The sequence below is a fragment of the Carex rostrata genome, chromosome 1 (genome assembly GCF_964058835.1).
Source record: "Carex rostrata chromosome 1, lpCarRost1.2, whole genome shotgun sequence".
Lineage (NCBI taxonomy): Eukaryota > Viridiplantae > Streptophyta > Magnoliopsida > Poales > Cyperaceae > Carex > Carex rostrata.
In genome coordinates this window covers 14,174,962-14,195,437 of record NC_135918.1, presented here as the reverse complement: position 1 = coordinate 14,195,437, position 20,476 = coordinate 14,174,962, and the positions used below count along the sequence as shown (strand labels likewise).

Here is a 20,476-nt window from a genome sequence, read left to right as displayed (position 1 = left end):
CTTGTTATTATACACAGTTTCTACAAGGCATCCATGTTTGATTTTGGAAACATACATGGTTTGTTATTTACAACTGGGGATGTTTTGGATTTTTTTTAACAATGTATAATTGGCTAACATCCATATTTGTCAGTAATTAAACATACAATATTACACATCCATAAAAAAAAATATTCAACATTCATAGCATACATAAAAGGGAGCGGAATTGGTCCGAAGCTCTTTGGATCATATCCGTCCAAAGAAGTATTTAAACCGTGCGATACAATTATTTGAACGGTGATGTATTGAACGTGCTCATATAGAAAGAATATTTCTTGCTGTTTCGACTAGTAGAAATCTAGGTAACAATTTTCTTTTCAAATCTCCAATAACTTTTTAAATGGAGATCTCCAATACATCTTCCATTTATTTAATCTTTTAATAGTTACAAATGCAAACCAGTTAGTATTTATTAATAATTGACAAATTAAGTTGATTAATTTATTTATTGTTAAAATTCTATACACTTTCATATTTACATGACTCTTTATTTAAAACTAAGTGAAAATATTATTGAAGTTAGTAATTAAAAAAATTAAAAAAGAGTCTTCTTCTAAAGAACCTTGATAAATTCGGATAAAAAGGAGATCAAAATATGTGCTTCGGAAATATCTAGATACTTTTATTATTTCAAATTACTATTCTCAAAATGTGAATTAATGGAGACATTAGCAATTCATAAAACTCAACCCGTAATGAATAGTGGAAGGAACTGGAAGGTTCCGTTTTTGCTATCAGGTCTACCTAATAAATATAGCCAAAATATTTCCATTTTAGTTAAAATGGGAGTCGAAGCATCGTCATCATTGATTAAAACACAATATGAATCGGACGGTTTAATAATCTCTTTGGACAGAGATGGTCCAAAGAGCTTCGGACCAATTCCGCTCCCTACATAAAACAATCATATAGAATCAATATTTAACATTTAACAAAAAAAAACAATATTTCAAATTCAACATACATATAAAATTATACATCCAATTCAACAAATATTCAACATAATCAACTCATATATATGTACAGTATAAAAAGATTTTATCTAACAAGTAACATATTATAAAAAAAAAAAAAAGTAAGAACGTACTAGCAAAACACATGTATTTAAACTAAGTATAACTGTATAATGCAAGGGTCCAAAATAGACTTACTGTAATTCTCATGTCGAGTTTTTGTGTGTGCTCTCCGATCCAACTCCCTATAACTCTACATGTCGAATTTTTGCGTGTGCTCGATGTGTTCATTAAAAACATTGAACAATTGTACTTTATAGGTCTTAAAATTTCGCACTGCACATGTACTAGGTATAAGTTTTCGTACCAAAATCCTTATCAAGGGATCAGATTGTAGTACTTGATCTCAACTATCTCGATGTTTCTTCTTGGAGATGCTACAACCAATGGGATTCCTTTCTTTGGAAAATCACATGGGATATCTTCATGCACATAATATTGGTGCAACTACTAACTAGTTGATAACTAATGAGATCTTTATTTGACCATGCAAATAAAAATACTAGGGTGAGAAGTATATAGTTCATTGACCACTAATGAATGATCTTTTTTGTTGTAGTGAATGATCCTTAGTAATTAGATTAATCAAATAAAGTCAAGTATATAGTTCATTGACCACTAATGAATTAATGAGCTATGTCCAGCTTGATTTCATTTTTTAATGAGTTGAAGAACTACGATATAGGTGTCCTGAATTCCCCACCAACAGAAACCAAAGTAAATGACACATCAGACATTCAGACTAGAGGTGCTTTTGTTCCCCATTAGCCGGTTCTGATTCAGTACCGAATAGGAGCCGATTGGGATCTGATTATTTTGGATAGATTATGATTTAAATAATATAATCGGTTATATTAAAGGTACTGTTATAAAATTAATATTTTAATAACTGATCTAAATCTGAACCGAAACTAATATTATAATGGATAAGATATGAGTTTGATTTAATTATCCAACTTATAACTGAACCTGACCTAATACTCGTATAAATATCCGATATAATCTTAATACAATTTTTTTATAATTAATTAATATAAAAACATAAATTAATAACTATTGAAAGTCAATCATATGTAGCATTTTGTGGAAAACAAATATTTATTTATGTAATAAGCTATACTAGCAAGGTACCGAAAATTTCTTCGTCTTTTACTTTTTGAATGCAAAAGAAAAGACAAGTACTAAGAGAAATATTGGACAAAGAAAAATATAAAGAAGAATTGAATAAATCTGAGCTAATCAATCCATAAATCATTTCAATTCCATTAAAAATGAGGACACTAAAAAAAGCAAATATAATATCATATCATAGATTAATATAATAACTATAAAATATCATAGATCAATAACTATAAAAAGAAAATAACCATCTTCAATATTTTTCTTTCAAAAAATTATCTCTCATTCAATATTTAACTTTTCAAAACTTATATCTCCTACTAAATTCAAAAAGCAATTAATGAAAAACTTAAAATGTTTCTTAATGCTTGTGATATATACCCAACCCAACCCCAGATCCAGACCGAACCTGACAATTCACAAACAAGTTATGAATACATATCTACCCTAAACTGAAATAATTAACTCGAAATGTGTACTAATAGATGTGGTATCCGGATTCGGACCTGATCCGGTTTGAAAATAATAAGTATATTGATTCAAATTCAGGCACGAACACTTTCAAAGTACAGGTTCAAATATTATAGTGTCCATACCCAACCCGACCCGATACACTTCTAATTGATAAGACTCAATTGTTCCACTGTGATGGTGCCTGCTATATATGTTCTTAAATCTCTTTCTTATATTAAGCATGTGCATAGATGTCCTGATCTACCAATTGTTGTGATTAAAAGATGAAATTTCAGATTAAATATTAGATCTCCGATCAAATATTATGCCTTCTTTTGATTCTATACGCTTTCTTTTATGTTTTTTTGTGTGTAGAAGTCTAATTAAATTTATTTAGATACGTATTATAGGTGCACAAATATGTTTTTTTTTTTAATTATTTCATTGAAGTAAACATTATTATATTGTCTACTTTAGGTACACAAATATGCATATATATCCTAGCTAGGGATACAAGAATAACTCTTATAACAATAACAAGAGCCATAATAGAACAACATAATGTGTCATAATACAACTACTTCAAATAATACAACGTATTTGAATTTTTTTTTTTACTTGTTTTGTGTTAAGCAACACAAAAAAATTGTTATGTATCAGAAAAAAATAAAACTCATAGGTATGTCATTAAAAAATGGGCTCTAGATTTGTATGAGAATATGTTGGTCTTTTGTTTTTATTGTGGAATAATTCTTCGTTTCATTAATTAGTCTATTTTTTAATGGAAATATGTCATTTTGTATGAGATTTGTTTCTTGTTCCCTTACAATATGTCTCTGTTACAACACACGGCACAATATTATCATTAAACGTTAAAATACATTACGGAAAAGTTGCAATTCCAATAGCATCATGCATTCACAAAAAATAAATTGCATATAACTGGACCTAAATCTACCCACCTATATCTTTATCAATACATATAACTGGACCCCCTATTTCCGAAGTAATCAAGGAAAAAAACAAAAACAAAGCACTGGTATTTTTCATGCTTGGATGGAGATTATGGAGCCAATATTGATTCTTGCCTTCAGCACAAACACGCTAGTTGAATAGCAAAGTGAGTATAGAGTATCCAGAGGAGACACAACACATGTCCTATGTTATTAGAAGAAGAATAATTATCTATATGTACATGTTATTCCACCTACTTTTTCATTACTAAAGAAGGGAAGAAGAGCTCGGTAGAAAAGGAGAATAAAAAGCGAACCACTTATTTTGGAGAATAAGAGCCCCCAAAAAAGAGAGCAGTGGTCAGATCCACTAAGTGGATGCACAAAGAACGGTGATCAAGTCCACTAGACCTAAGCACCATAAAGAACGATGTCCAGATCCACTAAGCAGAAACATCGAGAGCAGCAGCCAGATCCACCAGACAAAAACACCTGCTTAGAGATTAAGGAGTGGACACCTGCTCAGATATTAAGGAGTGGGCCGAAGGAGAAAATTGAGGGCAAAAAGTAGGAGTGCGGGAAGGAGAAGTGAAGTTGGGGGTGCAAAATCGCCATAGGCAATTTTTTTCGCCTGTAGCAATAGCTTTAAGCAGCATTTTTTTTTTTTTTTGCCTCTAGCAATAAATAGGAAAAAATCCTTTCTATCAACAATATAATCTGGTAAGACACTAAAGCAAACAGAATTCAAATTTTTTTTTAACGGAAAAAAGAGAAATTAAAAAGGGTTATCCTTTCTTCGTAAAACAATATATCATACACATCCGTAAATAAAATGCTGGTCGTGCCTTCTTGGAACCTCCGCTAACTCTTCTTGGAACCATTGCTGACTCCACAGGTGCCATTTTGAGAGTCGAAGAAGAAGCCGTATCCTCCGCCCTCCCTTCTCCCATCTATCCCGGTCCACTCCGTCTCAATCAATCCGAGCAGTGCTTCTATTTAATGAATCTGGTCACCGTTTATGCTCGCTACTCTCTTGTCTCAACTTACCGGGTTCGAATGGTAGGCTGTGAATTCGCCCATCTTATCTGTGATCTCTACTATCTTTTTTTTTTGAAAAATAGTGGTATTTTACCACCGATTTCATTGAAATCAAGAATCATAGCATATTTGACCTAGTACCTAAAATTGACACCAAATCAAATATGTCAAGTCTTTACAGCTGTTCAAAACATATGATCTCTACTATCTATATATATAAATAAGGTACGTGTTTTTATGGTTGTTGTTGATGACGAGATTGCAAAGAATTGTCATTTCCTCCTCTCTTCTTCTTCTTCTTTCCCTTCTTCTTCCACCTCTCTGAGTGGTGACTGTCCTAGACCGGTTGATTCAGTTCCCAGTCCGGTTTGATTCAGTGCCTTATCGGCTGAGTGGTGACTATCCCGGTCCAATTGAATTCAATGCCTCTCGGCTGCGCATTCCTCTAGGCGACAGCGGCAATTTTGTAAAGAATAAGACGTTTCGTCCTCAAGGAAGGGCTCGATATGGCGTACTCCGTCAGCCATGCAACTCGAGAAAACTACTACTGTGTCTACACTCCCAGAGAAGAAAATCGGAAGGCCCACCTACTTGCTAATTGGGCGTAAATAGATCAATTCGCATTCTCTAGCGTCACATATATGTTATTTTCTGACATAGTAAATTAGATTATATTTTACAGGTAGCGCAATGTATAGGTTTTCATACTTTTTATTTTAATCAAATAAAAGATATGTGATAGCTATCTTGTATATCATTGGATCAATTCAATCGCCTACGAGTTTTCAACCAAAAATAAATAAATGCTGGTCGTGCAGCTACTTAAATGATTTATCTTTTTTTCGAAATTGATAAAAAAAAAAAAAAATCGGACGAATAATTGCATCATTCTTGATAGTATTTTTTTATATCGGCATTGTTACTTGTCAATACTTTTTTATAAACGAATCATCTGAGTAATAGGTTTGGGTCAGCGGTGTGTTTGGGGTAAGAATGAGGTACTATACACGGGAGATCAGATTCAGAAAGTTGACGATCAAGAGCCAGCAGCCAGTCTTTACAAAGTGGGTAAGAATGCCTCCTAAGCACCAATACATTTTATTTATTTGTTAGTTGACTATCAAACTTATCAATAATTAAATGAAAAAGTAACTCAAAATTTATATACAAAATTTGTTAAATCAACTTACATTTAATTATTCCAACTTGATTCAGAAACAATTATCATTACGCATTGTATTGATTTAAAATACAATGCGTAAATGGGCAGACAAAGAAATCTGAGTGCTAATCATCTGAGGTAACAGAATATATGAGTTTAGATCCGGACTGTCCAATCAGAATCAGGACATCCTAATATTCGGGTCAAAACAAATCAGACGGTTCGGATCTAACTTCAAAATTTGGTAAGTCGTTAGATTATTTTGTTTATGTATAAACACATTGTATTTTAAACCATTACATTTGTAATGATATTTTTTTCTGAATCAAGTTGGAATAATTAAATGTAGGTTGATTTAACAAATTTCATATAAATTTAAAGTTATTTTTTCATTTAATTATAAATAAGTTTGATAGTCATCAACTTACAAATAAATAAATTGCATTCTACCCACTTTGTAGAGACAGGCTGGCTCTTGATGGTCAACTTTCTGGATCTGATCTCCCGTGTCCCTGTACCTCATTCTTACCTCAAACACACCGTTGACCCAAACTTATTACTCCGATGATTCATTTATAAAATGTATTGACAAGTAACAATAACGATATAAAAAATTATGATAAAGAGTGATGCAATTATTTGTCCTATTTTTTTTTATCAATTTTGAAAAATATTATAAATCATTTAGCTATATTATTTTATTTTGATTTTTATCAGATCCGCAGATCATAGTTGTGCAACCAAAAGCTGATCGCGCGTCTATAATCTATCCAACAAAAAATGATCTCACTATATATAGCTGCACAACCAGCATATTATGCATGCATGCATGTATGATGTGAGCAACCCTTTTAAATTTCTTTTTTTTCTGTTGAAAAGAAAATTTTGAATGGTCTTTGCGTTTATGGTTCATTTGGGCCTCTCAACTAAAATTTCTATTAATAATTAATATCTTGCACGTCTCAACTACCTCTTCACACACTTACACCAAGTCCAGCCTCCTCCCTCAATTTGTCTTTTCATTTTCTCTTCATTGCCCCTTTTTTCTCTCTGGTTGGTGTAGATCGAAAGAGTTATTTGATTAGATGTGGAGGTGTTGAGAATTAAAGACAAGACAATATTTGAAGAGGCGCCAAAAACTAAAAACCTGAAGGACTATTCATACACGGTTCAATATCATACACCGATTCACACATGTAGAGATTTAGAACATAATGAAGCAAATAACATATATACATACTTATTTAACAAACAACAAACATGCATTGTCAATTTATCATAAAAAAATTTTGCTACTTATTGAATTCATGGACAAAAACGAACAGGAGGACAGTAATTCGCAAATTTGAACAACTAACTTTTGATCTCAATCCTTTTTGTAGTTGACCTTTGTGGCAAATTTGATCAAGGAACCTCAAGAGTCAGATACGAAGAAAACACATAGCTCAACTATTTAAGTGATTTGGCAGCATGCCCTCCACTTGATTCATGCTGATCAATTCATGGGTGTAAAACAATCAAACAATTCATGAATTCACATATATCATTGAGATTAAACTCATTTTGAATTTGGGCGCCATCGAGATACCAAAATCATGATAGGAACCGAATTCAGAACGAGATCAATGTCCCTACCATGATAAGAAATGAAGATGAGAAAAGGGAGCAAATGAAGAGACATGGACTAATTAAATGAACAAACATGCCCGGTCCTGGGGCAGGGCACCCAAGGCGATGGCCCCGGACCCCAGGATCCAGAGGGCCCAAAAAAAAATTAGTATGTATATATTACAAAAAAATTATTTGTGTCTATTAAAATTAAATAAAATATTAGAACTCAAACTTTGTATATATAAAACTCTAAACTTTTTTATAAATAGAAATGATCTATTAGCATATTAATAAAAAAATATATACATATATATATAAAGGTAAGGGTGTAAACGATCGGATACAGATCTGATAGTAATCAAACTGTATCTTTATCCATTATAATTTTTCGGATATGGATAGTCTCAAATACAGATATGGATCGGATATTAAATGGATACGAAGACGGATCAGATATCGGACGGATACGAATACGGATATGAATATAATTCGGATAATTAAAAAAATTACCAATATACATTCTAGTAAAGTATAATATCTAAATATAGTTTTTTTTTAATTCATTAATTAGATCTAATAGTTTTCATAATAAATTTGTTGGATACAAAACATATGTCATATTACCAAAAATATTAATCACTATTCATCACATATTATATTGTTAATCAGAATATATCAATTCAAGGTCAATAATATTATTTTCTAAGCATATAGGACAAAAAAACAAAGAGAGACTTGAACTAGCTACATCAACGATCATATATCAATATTGTGCAACTAAAATATAAGTAATAAATCATTGGTATTTAACAAATCAATTCTTGTGGAGTATAGTTACGGATAGTTAATTATTAAACCGTATCCTTATCTATTATAACTTTTCGGATATGGATACAGATACTGATAGTCTCGGATATGAATACAGATCAGATAATTTAAGTAATTTTTCGGATTCAGATTCAAACGAAATCGGATAATATCATATTCGTTTACACCCCTATATAAAAGACTCAAACTTTTCTCCCGCCCCGAGTCCCAAAATCTTCAGGACTAGCCTTGTGAACAAATGGAAGAGTCCGGACTAACATTAGATTGAATATTCAAGGGGAAAAAAGGTGAAGAGGCGTTCTTTCAAGAAATTAATTTTGAGCAGGGTTTGATTGAGAGAGCGAGAAAAAAGCGTACCCGATTTCTATTTACAAATCCGTGTTTGAAGATTGGTACTAATAATACACTGTGATTTTAGAAAAAACCATGCATGATCATTTAATATCATACATGATTTACTATTATCTAATTATATACAAATATAGATGACTTTAGTATACGGTTATGTTTTAAATGACCGTGTGTATATGATTGAGCTTATTTCACATTACATTACACAGTCTTTTTGAAAAATATTTGCATCCGTTTATGACATCGTTCTAGTGAGATATAAGATCGTTTTGCCCACAACCATTTTTCTATATTTTTTTTCTCTCCCAAAGTCCCACCTACCAATAAATATGAGCTGTGCCCGTTACTAAAACAAAGTCAATGCCTTATCGCATCGATTATGCCAAAAAATTAATAAAGTCAATCCACTCTGATCATTGATTTTTTTTTCTCTGTCTGTTTAAAACGTACTATCATGCTGAGCTGGATATTCTTTTGCATCACTATTAAAAAATAATACCATTTTGCAACCGTCAAAACAGGAGAAGCGCACTGGAGTGATTCATTTAAATTTTTTTTTTTTTTTTTTTTTTTTTTTTTTAGAAAAAATAAGGATCGTAGTCCTTATTTGCATTTATTGATTGGGTTTAAAGTTTTAGGTTTCATTACAGAAACCTAAAATTTAAATTACAAATAGGTTCAATGTAAACAAATTATTTTTATTGATTTATGGGATTTTAATAGGCCTTCCCAGTTGTAGTTTAAAAAATATATCTGATAAAAATATTCACGCTGAGCTGGGAGAGCCATAGGAGTTTAACCAGCTCTAATCTAATGGCATGACCTAGTTATTGAGTCTAACGTTGGTATATAAGAAAACAGAGAAGCTAGTTTGCAATAGAATCCCTGTATTATGAAAAAATATTTTCTGAAATAAATTCATGCTTATCAGGGTGCCACGAATTGCAGAAGAAAATTGTGAAAAAGTTAGTTTATGATATAATTATTCATAACTAAACATCAATGTAGCTTGCACATTTCTTAATTTCCGGTGCCACTTTATTTTGATTCAAATTTATATATAACTCATACATATAGAAAAAAATATAAAAAATGAAGTAATGATTTGCATCGGTACGTTAAATCCAGAGCTCATCAAGCATATAATTGCTCACATCTTACAACGTCTAAACAATGCCTGCCACAATTCTCTCTCACAACCATATGTTAATAAAGTTATAAAGGATGATATCGTTGCAAAAAGCACTTGCTAGTGAAACAAGATTTACAAAACCATTGTAATTCGAGGAAAGTAGGCGAATTAAATTGTATTGAAGTACCCTAAAAGTTACAAATTCAATTTTAGATTCTGACTGTACAGGCCCGAAAAAACCAATCTTGATAGAAGTGTAGTTTCAATGTATTGAAGTAGACCCTAAAAAACCTTCTTGGTAGCAGATACATTTTGACCTTGAAAAAGGTCATCAATGTTAGATACTCGGAGAAGAAGCAATGACAGTATCTGATTATGTGCCAGCAATTGAGGTAATACAGAGGATGCGAGCGTTATCCTGAATGATTGAGACGCTTTTTCTCTAGGTGGTTTTTCAAGTCCATCATTAAATCCCAGGGCTCAACCAAAAAGGTATGGGTAAAGGGAATTCCCAGTGGAACGGTTAAATGTATTGAGATTGGAAAGAAGGCCAACAAAGAAAGCACCCTGCTGATGTCCATTACAAAGTTCATATTAACTGGACCAATTTCAAGCCCCTATGAGCTCATTATCCTTGGTGGGTCCTTCCAATTGGACTTTGCATGAATATCTAACTAATGTGTAACCAATCTACCAGCAAATTCCATGTTCAAATTGTAGGCCTTTAATCAATTAATTGTAGATGGGCTTGGAGTTTCAATAGGAACCATAACTTTACTTCACTATGCCTATCTGTCAAACACCTTATGAGCATCAGAAAATCAACCATCACTTGTGTTGTCTTTGGTCCGTAAAATTTTATAAAAAAAAAAAAATCTATATATCTAAGCTTGAATTGAAATAGAACCACCTTGATTGTTCCTTGCAGTTTTGGTTATGACTTGTCACTTGTGACTGATTAATTTTCTTTACGGATTGATTGTTCAATGGTGGATGAATGGGATGTGTAACGCGGTGCGTATCGAAGAAATATCCAATTAAGATTCGGACGGAAACGACCACAGCAAATTCAAATCGATCAATGAGTTGTATAGTCTGTCTAGAAAATTGATCCCAAATACTTTAATGCAATGGACGTTATTCTAAGAGTTTTGAAATAATTAAACATCTTGGATAGACTATTGACTGCATGGGAATCAAACATGTTGACTGCAAGGAAGACCGTAGGAGATTTATTTGAGAGTTAATGGATTCGTTGATCAACTAGAATTTAGAATTAATAGCATTTCTTATTTCACTACTACATAATAAGAGATTGCACGCGGACATAAACGGGGAAGCTACACGAATTTTTTGTCGTGTAAAATGTGAGGGTGTAGAAATTCCTGAATAAATACACACGGATATTTACCTGTGTGTGATTATCGAGAGCTACACGGATTATTACATAAACAGCCGTGTACGATTACAATTTTTACACGGACGTTTAGATAAATATCCGTGTACAATTACTATTCTACACGGATTATTACATAAACAGCCGTGTACAATTTCTTGCCAGTGGCGCTCTCCATTACCGAGCTACACGGATTATTACATAAACAGCCGTGTAGCTCTCTTATATTATTATTTGCTCTTTAAAAAACTTTCTACACGGTCTGTGGTTAAATATCTGTGTAGAATTGTCTTATTTTTTTTCATTTTTTTTTTTACTAGCCTCCAGTTTGCTAGCCATTAAAAATCAGATCAATTCCAAAATAGAGAATTTCCAAAATCAGAATACCAAAATCCATAAGCAAAATTATACAAAACTATACAAAATTCATGTACACAAAATTATACAAATCCATATTGTGGTTTACAAAATTTATGTTGAAACCACCTTGCCCACATACATCTAAACTCATCTATCTGCTCCTTGGAGTAACTCTTTGGCTTTGATTTATACTACCAAAATACAAAATATATAAGTTACAAAAATACAATATAGCAACTACATCTATGTTTTTCTTTATAAAAATAAATATTGTAATTATAACAATGTAACTAATAAAATAAATTTAGTAGAATAAAATATTAGAGGAAATTAATATTAATTATATGGACAAGTTAAGGCAAACATATGAATTACATACCAGCCATAGTGGAAATTTGAATTGTATTCTTTCGACAAAGTGATACATATAAATCATCGTGTAATAACCGCATTCCCAACCCGACTCCTGTTGTGGGTACTGAAATTTACATTAGCGGCCTATGTTAGAATGACAATAATTTTTTGAACAAAATATGAAATTATAAAATTATAGTTTATTTTCAAAATTCTATTTGGACTCGAACCTAGATATGTTCATTACTGCTAAGAACAGCATGTCTCCTAATTTTAATAGAAAACATGGTAACTTAATTTTTTGAATTCATAAGAAGCTGTCAAGATTCAAAAATCCAATATTGAAATAAGAATTTTGAAAATCAATAAAGAATTCTCATTACATTTTACATTAATAAATAAATTTTACACATTACATTTCAGCTTCCTGTACACCTTCGGGTACTTCGATCTTCATTACTTCTTCAATCACTCTTTTACCTGCAAATGCAATGGTTGCATCTGGTTCATCAATAATTATATCGCCAAGCATTCCAAAACTGGCTGTATTTTTTATTATTTTAAGTAAAATTAAGTTAAGAATCAAAAAAGAAACATTTCTTCTTAAATTATTTTATTGGGTTGCCCGGGACTCGAACCCGGAGCTAATCGGATGGAGTAGATAATTTTTTTCTGTTAGAAAAAAGAAAAACCCCTCCCCAAATCGTGCTTGCATTTTTCATTGCACACGACTTTCCCTATGTATACATATCTTATTGATAATCGATATAAAAAAGATAGTTTACTAAATTTGAAATATTTAGTTGACTAAACTATCAACTTCAATTTATATCAACTTCAATTTAATCAATTTGAGCATTTCAGAATCCTAATTTATTAAAATTCTATTGAGATTTTAGGTCTCATTATGTATTAGATCATGAATATGAGTAATATCAAAATGCCAAATACGCTCTTTATTTTATCTATATAAAGAAAAATGAATTGTTTTTTGGCGTCAACCGCTTCCAATTCAATCTATTTTTTGACTTGCCCGTGGTTTGCAATCCTCCCTCTTGAATATATTTCAAAAAAGCCCTTACAAAATTGAGTGACTGTAATTAGCAATTCCACAATTTGTTATAATTGAAAAAAAAAATCAAACCAAGTGAATTATTATTGCTTACTTTGATACAGAAGGGACAATTTTTTTGGACTGCTGAGGAGTGATGTTTCCTATAGGCTGTGAAGAATCCATGAGAAAAACTGCATTTTCAAGTGACACAATCACAATCAAACACCAGTGGCCCCTGTGGGAGGAGAAGAATTGTAGTACTTTAGCATATAATAGTGACATATATATTTTAGCATATAATAGTGACACAAGTGTTTGTTATGGTTCATGGTGTGATTTCATTTTTTTTATATTTCACTTTTATTTCCTTTTTCTAATTCTTTAATTGAAAAATAAACAATACATAAGTTAAGGTTAGAAGTAAAGGTACTATTGGTGGTATGACAGGAGAATAAATTTCTTGCAATCCGCAAGAGCTTCATGAATCGCATCACACATGTACTGGACAGACTCATCCTCATAAAAATCCACTGTTGTTTTATTAAGTCTGTCGGGGTTCAAAAATGCACACGAGTTCACCTTACCTTTCACACAAGTCTCAGCACATTTTCGGACAAGAAACCTAAAAAATCATCATATTACATTAGAATATATATTTGAGTGCTATACACATGATGTAAATAATTTTTGGTCACTAACATGAGAAAAACAGTGAGGACTCCCACATCGAGCCATTTATCGCTTGATGAGGCATGTAGAAAGTCCTTGAATTCTTTGAAAGACAGCATGACATCCCTGCCTTCGTGTAGAAACATCTCGAGTGGGATAGGGATGATAACTTTCGTCATGCCTTCGGGTGCCTTAATCAAGTAGTCATGGAGATCCCACAATTCAGTAAGCAAACGGCTAATCTCTTCCTCGGTGAGTCATGTACGGTCTACCGGTGCATCTACTGGCGCATCATGAGATTCTGACACATTAGCCCCGACGACTATTTCTTTATCCCCTGTACCAGTGACAAAGCATCGTCCGTAGTGTTGGCATCACGTCTTCGTGTTTGTATCAAATTTTGTACATTTTTCAAGTATTTCAAAAGAATGATTTGAATGTAACAAAAGATATTGATTATTTAGAGATTATCTGATCTAAAATAATCTGACTCTTGGGCCATTGGACATGGTTGGTGCGGGCATCATCAAGCACCAGCATATCCTCGGTAGGGACAGGAAGAGGTATGTGCCCAGCCCATTCCTCCATGACTATGTCAACCTGTATGGGGAGATGGTTGGGCCTTAGCTCATGAGCACCGGCTGGAGGAGGAGGATGTACCATGCCCTTAGCAAGGGTCAGATGAGTAGTACCTTTCCACATGACGAGGTCGCATGATGTGGCCTCCTGCAATAATTATCAGTAATTAGTTATATTTAGAATGAAATATTGTCTAACAAGTTAATAAACAAGTCAAAATTACATTTAGATTATGAACAAGTAGTGATTACCTTTAGATTGTTCAAATCGCCTAGCACTTCGGTCCTAGATGCTTGACTACTTCGCTGAATTCTCGGCGAAATGGGAGGTTGTTGCTTGGATGGCTGCGTAAAATGGACCATTTGGTTCATCAACCTTGATTCCATCTCAGCCAACTTTGCGTCGTACTCCTTGACAATCTCCTGGCGTACCTGCTCCAACCTTGATTCCATCCCGTCTTTGTTAACTTTGGCACGAGATCTTCTTAAGGGTTTTGGTCCGTCAAATACCTCCTTCCAGCCCCTGTAGGCCCCTACACCCCTAACTCGACTCGTGTGTTATGGATTCCCGAGCGCTGCGGACAAGGAATCATCTTGTCTTCCGACAGTCCGGGCACCCGAAGTGACCTCTTCCTCCACCTCCAACTGTTAATAAAAAAACAAGGTTATAACAAAAGACTAAGTAATGTATACAAAGTTATAACATAAAACTCTTACCAATTTCTGAGCCACGGGTCACATTTTTTCTGGGAGTAGGATCCTCCCGTCAGCGGTTAACTCGGACTATGCCATGACCGAATCTTGGCCCCTATGATTCTGGATCTTAACCACCGATGAGCCAGAATCTTTGTTTTGCTCTAACACTTTCGCCCATTCTTTCAACTTACCCTCGTATCCACCTGATCCTAATTTGTGCGGATACTTGTTCATGGTAATGGTAGCCCTACTTGCGTCACTTTTTTTCTTCACACATCAAAGTAAATCAATTAGTCTAAGGAAGATAAGTACATATCGAGAAAGAACAAAAACTAAGTTGGCTAAATTTATATACCTTGAATGCATATGTGCTCTTCAAAGCTTGGAAGTCATCACACACATCTTGTTTCAGCCAGGGATAGTATCCTACCGGATTTCTCCCTTTCTCCATGAAGTCTATTTTCAACATGTTTTTGTATTGCTTCCAACCTTCATTCATTATCCTCAAAGTCTTTTTCTTAGCCTTGGACTTTGGGTCATCATCCTTGATGTTCCACTGAGCCTGATTGACAACAAAATTACTGCATGTAAGTTCATGTATAATAATCAAAATAAAAAATAGAATTATTAGGTACTTTACATTCACAATGTTCCACCAGTCGTCCTTTTTTTTGTCATCGAACTTATCCCACCTCTCAACCAAGACAAATGCCTTTTGCTTCACCAAATTGGTACACCAATTTGAGTACTCTTGCCTCTTTGAACCCTTCGCACGTCCGTCTTTCGTGAACTTGATAACCTATTACTTCGCCTCTGAGGTCTTCGTGCACATTGTCGGACCTCTTTTCCTTTTTTCTTTCTGAGCCTGCGGGACCTCTTCTTCCATCATATCTACATTCTCTTCTTCCATCATATCTATATTGTCTTCTTCTATAATATCTATATTCTCACCTGAATTTGACATGGTTCTACAAAAAACAACATTATTAGAAACAAGCACAATTATCATTTGAAAATGGCACCCTTGAATGCATTGAAAATGCTTAACTTGACTCCTGCTGGTAAAACAGTAATTCTGAACTAATACAGTGACTAAAATGGTAAAAATGAATACACCATCATGTAGAGAATTGAAAAACACATAAAATAGAGTCAAATTGCATATTTTTCTGATTTTCCTACAATTAGTTATGATTTTTTAAAGTCCAGCTCTGAAATATAAAAATCAGGAAAAATATGCATATGACCTGTTCTGGCCGCATTGCCAATTTAAAAATCTTAAAGGAGCAAACTGCAAAATAAATTGCACAGATAGATGGATATAATTCTACAGATATATACTTACATCTACATATACATATGCTTGATATATATAGATGCCGAAACAATCTTCAAATTTACGTCAAATTCAATTTGCTGCATATTTAGAGCGTGTGTAATAAAATATTTAATAATATACTCCATAATTACACCCATCTATCTAAGTTGGTTATATCGACGTGTACGGTTGGTTATATCGACATGTTATATGTACACAGATGGTTGGTTATATCATCCGTAATATATAGAACGGCGGCGGGATGTATATCTCCAAATAGGAATAAATCTGCTGTTATTCTTTATAGAATAATAGGTTTTTGTTATTTCTATTTTAACTGTTGATTTTTATTGAGATTTGTGTATGAAAACATTTTCTACTTGAGATTCGCACATAAAAAATTTAAACGGCTGGGATTGAATTAACGGGGCCTGTTATTCTTTTCGAATAACAGCAGATTTTATTTCCCCTGGTTGCTTAAAATTAATCAACCTAGGGCTGTAAACGAGCTGGCTCGGGCCGAGCTGGGCCTTAGCTCGGCTCGTTTATTTTGGCCCGAGCCTGGACCGAGCGAGCTGGACCTAGGTCACCCGAGCCAAAATCCCTGGCTCAGCTTGTGACAAGCCAGCCCGAGCTAGCGCGCGAGCTGACGAGCTGGCTCGCTGGACTTTATTATACAAATTCAAAAATAAAAAAATAAGAAATCTCATTCAAAAAATTTAAGAAATTGCTCAGCAGGCACATCTTCAAGCAACTAAAGCCCATATTTTTTCTTCCCAAACCGAAAATACATCAATTTTGCATAATTGCACCTTTGAAAATGGCACTGGACTTAAAATTATACAGGACTAAACCCTAAATCCACTGTAGCTTAACGAGCCGAGCTGGCCCGGTCCGAGCTAACCTTTGACTCAGTTCGTTTATTTTGGCCCGAGCCTGAGCCGAGCTGGCTCGTTAACAGCTCGGTCCACTACCGAGTGAGCTGTTAGCGAGCGAGCTAGAGGCAAGCCACGAGCAAGCCACAAGCCGCGAGCTTTTTTGACAGCCTAAATCAACCGGACTATATATCGCTTCACGAATTGCTTACCCCAGAACGCGCCTCTCTCTCTCTATGAATAGACGATTAGTCTTTCCCCATGTTCCTCTTCACTCCCGGCAGCACTCTCTCTCTCTTCGTTTACCGATTGCGCTTTTTAATCTCACCGCATGATTCAAGGCGTTCATATATCGCAGAACCTATCAACGAAATCTCTTTTTCTTTCCCATGGCCTCAACCCTTCTGTTGTTGTGACGCTCAATTCCACACAAACAGGAGATTATTGAGGATAATGACGTGACCCCCCCCCCCCCCCCTTCCAATTGCCTTCAATCGCCGTATTTTGGAATTTCGACAAATGATGAAGGTGATGTATATTGTTCTTCATTTTTTATCAGTTTATCTCATATGACAGAGGAGTACAGACTCATAAGGTGCTCAATAGCATTGGCCTTAGGGTTGTGCTCGATGTAGTGGATAATGATCTGTACGTAAATGGGCATTTAAATGATTGTTCTATTCTTGACAAGGTAGTACTTTTGTTATTTTATTTAAACTTGTTTCCTTAGAGGACTTTCAGGTAATTGGGGTTGGGTCAAAACTATGGACTGGAAATACTCTCATCTTGGTTTTCTAAACTCTTTGAGTCAACGAATGAATATAAAGGTAATTTTTGTTTGTTTTTGTATGGCAATCATTTTGTCTGTTGCCTTGTACCAGTTATTGTTTGTTCAGTGGTTCTCTTTATTTTTTTTTAAATTGCTTGGTAGTGGCTACCAAGTTTACAAAAAATAAATTTGTTTACAATATCATATACAATCTCTCAAATCTAAAGTCTAAACAACAGTGAAAGAAAAAAAACAGCAAAATAAAAAATCAGAACCATGGGGGCATTATTTTATTCCTAAATATGTACTGTTCAGTCGTCAGTACCAGATCAGTGAGGCATTTGGTTCCCAGAATATGTACTAAGCTTTGTTAATTATCATCAGGAGATTAATCTCAATTGTCAGTACTCATTAGTGTAATCAAGCCACATTGCAACTCAATTTTGTATAATTTTGCTCACTAAAAAATAACATGGAGTGCTGGACATAGGATATTTTAAATAATTTAGTCTTTGTATTTTATTTTTATTCTTTTATTTTTATTTTTTCCACTCAAAATAATTATCTATTATTGTTATATTTTACTAGAATCATATCTCATAGGTAGCTAACTCCTAGTGATGTTGGCACTGTTGGTGCAATTCGGGTTGTGGCACCTTTCCTTACCTAAACCGATATTCTGGTAATTGAAATACATTTTTTTGATATATCTCAATTTTGATTACTTATGGTAAGTTCCTTATAAGTAGTAAATCAGGTGCTTCCTTAATGCTTAGTACTTGTGGATAGTAAACTATTCAGGGTTGCACACACAGTAGACCTTAGGAACTACATATTACTCAGGGGCAGAGGCAGGATTTTGGACTATGGGGGTCATTATGTACAAAAGTTACTGATGTTTGTTTTTCAAAAGGTATGGGGTCATTTGGTGTTGCGATTCAGAAAGCTCGCACTTAGGACGAAGACATTGCCATAAATTTCTACCCTACTTCGATCCTGACGAAAATTTCTTTCAGGTCTCTCTTCTCTCTCTCTTTTGTCACTCAGTTTCGGTTAATTTTCTCTGAATTTAATTAGTTTGCATAAGAAAAATTTATCCAATTATATATATATATATAGAGATAGGCTACAGTGAGTTGCGAAGTAAAACGCGTTTCTACTTCACGCCGTATTTTTATTTTGAAAGTCCAAACGACCGATCCGAACCGTTAGATGTTTAATCCATATTGAAATGTGCTTGGAGACCAAATTTCATATTTTTTGGAATTTTTTTACTATTTATTAAGCATTTTTGAAAATTGCTGTTTTGCTGTGAACAGTGAAAAACAGTAAAATTTTCTGGACCATCAGATCAGCGACTTTCAAAATTGCTTAATAAATAGTAAAAAAATTCCAAAAAATGTAAAATTTGGTCTCCAAGCACATTTCAATATGGAGAACAAGATGAACGGTTCGGATCGACATTTTAAACTTTAAAATCACAAAAAATGAGCGTGAAGTAAAATAGTCGCTTTACTTCGCAACTCACCGTAGCCCAGCTCATATATATATATATATATATATATATATATATATATATATAGAGGTAGGCTAATATACAATCGATTGTTCTTGAGGTCCCGTACAACCAAGTCATTTTCCAATTTTTAAATTCCAAATGATTGATTCAAACCATTCATCTTGTTCTCCATATTAATATGTGCTTGGAGACCAAATTTTACATTTTTCTGAATTTTTTTACTATTTATTAAGCTACTTTGAAAATCGCTGATCCAACGGTGGCTTCTGGTTTTACTGTTTTGTTAAGCCACCGTTGGATCAGCAGTTTTCAAAGTGGCTTAATAAATAGTAAAAAAATTCAGAAAAATGTAAAATTTGGTCTCCAAGCACATATTAATATGGAGAACAAGATGAACGGTTTGGATCGATCATTTGGACTTTAAAAATCAGAAAATGACTTGGTTGTACGGGACCTCAGGAACAATCGATTGTATATTAGCCTACCTCTATATATATATATATTTTTAAGGTTGACATTGCTTGCAATTTGGGAGATTTTTTTTCTGGCATGTCATAGTGGGAAGCTGTTAGTAAATTATCTTTATAATTGGTCTATATATTTTTGTTTATATACATAAAAATACTTGAAATAATGATCATCTGTTATATTTGACAGATACGAGCAGTTAATGAGTCTTTATGTCCTTTTGAGACAGAACATAACGGCATGATTAAAGGTGAGACAAATCACATATATATTAAGTGTTGTATCATCACTTAATATTATTTAGATTCTGCTGGGGCCTAATGAAATTCTTCCCTTTGTTTTTGTCTTTGTTTACAGAGAAACATATGATGTCTTAACCTTCTTTATTATGCCTGTTATGCTTATAAGTTATAACCTTCAATCAGCCAATTAAATATCAAGGTCGGATATAAGCTAGAGCCAACCTTGACACTGACCAATATTAGTCGCGGGTATTTGTAAAGGTCCGACCCTACCCTTGAAGTTCTTGACTTAGCGTATCGGCTTCATTAGACATTCTGTACTAGTGCCAACTGATAGCAAAGTAAAAGGTTAGTTCAATCATTGTCCATAATGATTAATTACTTTTTGTATGCATATGCAGGATTGCTTAGAGGAAATATATTAACTATCAACCTAGCTCTGCGGAATTAATTGGAAGTGATTCAATGAATAAGCT

The 20,476-nt window shown here is 33.6% G+C and overlaps 1 long non-coding RNA gene across 1 annotated transcript; it reads right to left on the bottom strand.

The window, feature by feature from the left end:
• Positions 1 to 12,807: 12,807 nt before the first annotated feature.
• On the bottom strand, positions 12,808 to 13,692 carry LOC144546318 (uncharacterized). The gene is made up of 3 exons (XR_013508747.1): positions 13,297 to 13,692; positions 12,979 to 13,034; positions 12,808 to 12,889 (listed from the first exon to the last, which is right to left on the bottom strand). It is a non-coding gene; the product is annotated as an uncharacterized LOC144546318 (long non-coding RNA).
• Positions 13,693 to 20,476: the final 6,784 nt, after the last annotated feature.